This window comes from Odontomachus brunneus, unplaced genomic scaffold (genome assembly GCF_010583005.1).
Source record: "Odontomachus brunneus isolate Ranch 3 - 2012 unplaced genomic scaffold, Obru_v1 Obru_scaffold_232, whole genome shotgun sequence".
Lineage (NCBI taxonomy): Eukaryota > Metazoa > Arthropoda > Insecta > Hymenoptera > Formicidae > Odontomachus > Odontomachus brunneus.
Window position 1 is genome coordinate 137,237 of NW_022639682.1, and position 4,471 is coordinate 141,707.

The window sequence follows — 4,471 nt, forward strand, 5'->3', positions numbered from 1 at the left end:
ATGATAAATTCCATTATCAGATGCTATCACGATGAAATGGCGCATTGCGGATTAGAGAAGACGTTTGAAGGAATTTTCCGAACATATTGGTTTTCGTCGATGCGAAAAAGGATTAGAGATTATATTGACAACTGTATAACCTGTCTAATCTCTAACGCATCTGTGAACGCTCGTGAAGGGGAGATGGAAATCGTAGAGACTCCGGTAATTCCGTTTGAGGTAATACATATAGATCATTTCGGACCATTGCCACAGGCGTCTGATGGCTCGAAGTTTGTGTTGGTCGTAGTAGACGCGATGACCCGATACACCTGGTACTTTGCTACACGTTCGACTACATCTCGAGAGACTCGTGATATTTTAAGTTTCCTCTTTAGTATTTTTGGAGTACTGAAAAAAGTTGTTTCGGATAGAGGCACTGCCTTTACATCACGGGAGTTTACGGCCTTTATGGATGATTTGGCCATTAAACATCATAAGGTAGCGGTAGCTTCCCCGTGGGCGAATGGTCTAGTGGAGCGCGCGAATCGCTTTCTGAAGTCATGTTTACTGAGGCAAACAGAGGATTCAAAAGAATGGAGATCGTGTTTGGATTTATCGCAGTACGTGGTAAACAATACTTATAATTCGTCAATAAAAACGACTCCATCTAAACTGCTATTAGGTTATGATCAGAGAAACCACTCAGATGCAGATCTGACACAGTTGGTGGATATATTGGCCGAAGTTGACAGGTTCAGGAGCGAAGACCGCCAAATTATGCGAGATCTAGCTATTGAAACGACGGATAGACTGAAACAATATAATAAGACTGTATATGATAGGAAACATAAACCTCCGTCTAAATATAAGGAAGGTGATATGGAGTATTAGTGCGTCATAGACATGTTAACGTAGGAGACAGTCGGAAGCTCCAACCGTATTATAAGGGTCCTTATATGATTTCTAAGGTATTGAACAAAAATCGGTACGTGGTAACGGATATTCCAGGCTTTAATGTAACAGCGAAAGTGTATAATACAATTCTGTCGCCAGATAAACTGAAACCCTGGATTAAACCAATTTCGTCATGATTAAGTGTATTGTTGTTAGAAGATAAGTAGCGATGTGCGAGCGAAGATTTAAGTTGTTATTGTGATTACTATTTAGAGTTGGATGGTAGGTAGTTAAAGTAAAGAATTGTTATGATGTAATTAATGTGCAATTTGCCTTGTGTGATATGTTAGCGTAACTAGATTTAAGAATAAGTCTACAGGAATGGATTGGTAATCTTCGACGGAATCATTCGAGGACGAACGATATTGTCAGAATGGTCGAACTGTAAGAAATGTATATTAGATTATAGTGTAATTGGAAAAGAGTGCGACATCTGTCGGATTAAGCAGATGTTATAAGACAGAGCAGGCGGCGCTGTAACAGAGTCGTCGTCGTAGTCATCGTCGAGAGAGAGTCGTCGTCGAGAGAGAGTCGTAGAGAGAGAGAGTCGTAGAGAGAGAGTCGAGAGAGAGTCAAGAGAAGAAGGAGCGCGTGTGACTAGGGGTAGTCGGGTTAATACGTGGGCAGCGAGAGAAGGAAATCAGTCTCGTGGGCTAATGAGTGTCGGTATTAATTAGGAAATAGAGGTCGGGTTCATCGGTCGAAGAGTGCGGTCAAATCCGATGTACGTGTAGTCGGGTATAGCGGCAGTGATAGTTTTATAACGGCTGTGTGCGGCGTCCACGGAACACGTGGCGAGCGGACTTTTGTGTAGCTTGAATAAATAACTGTTATTTCTTTGTTGTGAACCAGACTATACTATTTAATACCTTACACAGTAATCTGCTAGGAGCGGAATAGAAGCGATTGTCGATGACACGTATCCGTGTAACGACGGCGGAGTGCTTTCGGTCACGAATCCGTGAGCAGAAAGCTGCCAGGAACGGTAGCTAGAGCAATGTCGATATCCCGAATCCGGGAGTCGACGGCGGAGTGCTTTCAGTCGCGAATCCGCGAACAGAAAGCTGCCAGGAATGGTATCTGCGGATCTCTTTTCGAGAGCGGAGGATCGGAGTCTGATTCTCTCGAAAAGAGCGGTAGATCGGATCTGATTCTCTTTCGAGAGCGGATGATCGAATCTCTCGAGATTACGATTACGCGGCGTTTTATATTCCTCGAATCTCGTTTGATTCGCTATTTACCGCGGTTGTTCGGCGGTCGCGCTGTTTACAATGTTAGAGGACGCGCTGTCCTCTTGCGCTCTTGATTCGCGATGTTCTGCGTTTTTATTACTTCCTAGTAACGATTAATTACGTATCGTTACAAATGTTTCTTAAAAATACAATTACTTATATATAGTACTTATAAATTTTGTGTTCATGTGTTTCAATGTGCATAATCGTATACACATTTTATTTATGTATTTTATTACAAGCACAATTATTGGGGTGTATATCAGTTGGACACGGGGCAATTGGACACAGTCCAATCACAAGTCGCTGTTCCAAGGGACCCTACAAATGTCTCTAATCATATGGTGTTGTGATTGGCTGTGTCCAAATGCACCGTGTCCAAGTGCACCGCTCCCCAATTATTGTTGTCATACTACTATTCTTAATTATTTGTTATATCTATATATGGATTACAGATATCTATATATGGAATAAAAAAGAAACCTTATGTTAATAAGCTTATATAAAGAAAATGAAGAAATGTTTACCTCGGGTAAAATGAAACAACATTTATGTTGGGAGCGGATAGCAACAGAGATGACAAATAAAGGTTGCAATATCTCCGGAAAAAAATGTTGCACAAAGTTCCAGACATTAAAAAGAAAACAGATAAAAGACCACAATAATAAATCAGGAAATTCCAGAAAAACATGGGAATATTTTGATGTAAGCTGGCATGCATTATAAAACTAATTCTCTAATTAATTTTTATATAAATATATAAATATTATGTACAGGCTATGGATGATTTATGTGGTACAAAACCATGGATCGAACCGATATCAACAGCCTCATCAGATCAAAATATTCAACCTGCAGATTTATTAGGTTCTATAAAAAGAAGTAAAGGTATATATTTTTTATTGGTATGTCTATGCCATTGTTACTTAGTTTTCATTTAAAAAATCCTATATTAAATTTTCTTTTATAAGTAAATTGATTGTAAAACTAAATAAAACTTTATTTTTAACAAAATTAATAAAGTAGTTTTTTAATTTATATATTTTTTGTATTCATACAAAATTTTTTGTATACAGATAAAATACACTCAAAACAGACATTGTTGGAATATAGAAAACTTCGTGCCGAGAAAAGAGATGCTCAACATAAAGAAAAAATGCAATTATTAAAAGATATTAAAAACTTAATACAGGAAACATTAAATAAGGAATAACGTCGAATTGCTTAAAGACTGAAAATATTAAACTTAAAGTTCCTATTTAAGGTAAATATACCAATGCTCGGACATGTACCTATATAACTCCGGACATTCTTATTATTTTAAATATTTCTTTAAATATTGAATCTTACAACGTACACTATATATAAATATTATATGTATCAAGCGACACGGTAGTGTCGCGAAGCCAAGTGCAAGTGGGAAACGGCCGTGTATACTAACGCCGCGACACTAGTTGAATACACACCAGATTTCTTGTTTGACCATAACGGTTCAACCGATGAAATTCTAGATAGGCTCAATCGATTCCTTGGGTTTATGTTAGTTAATAAAACTGTCTTTACTTTTGCTCTACGATTTCTAGAACCTGAGATATTTTAGCTCAAAGTCCGAAATCGCTAAGTTTTACCATTAAGGAATTCGTCGTCTGAGAAAATGTCCAGGTTGATGTATTTGTCGCCAGAGGCGCTACAGCTCAGATTAGGTATTCGGAAACTCGGTATGAGTTTGTAACCGCGATTCGTTGCGGTGTTGAATCGCTTGTCGGATCGGGTTCGTGATAGGCGGAATAATTGAGAACCAGTGTTTTAAGAAAATAATAATGAATAATATATTTAAAATACTAAGCTGATGATAATGACAATATATATATCGAACAATACGTGTCGACGCCTTTGGTTTTGGTTGTTTGTATCGCCTGACAGAGGTTTGTTTAGACGCCGATTGGTGATGTGACGCGCGGTGCGCGGGGCGCGGACGATGTCAATGTCGCGTCTTCGCGAGTCTATGCTGTTGACGTTTCTTTCGGCGTTGTGTCTCTTAAGTGCTGTGGACACTTTTCCCAGCGATGTTTAGCGGCGTTTCGGAATCATATAATGTTCGCGGGCGTTGAGATTACAGCGTAGCTGCACGCGGGATATGGCCTTAGTGGCGCTCCCTTCAATCTCCTATCGCGGAGATTGGAATCGGGTCGGTGTATGCGGTGCGGCCGTCGGTCTTCGTACACAGGACCTTAGTCCTCGGAGTTTCCTGTATGATTCAACGAGCTCGGCTCGTTCGGACGCAATTTCGGATGCGGCCAGCG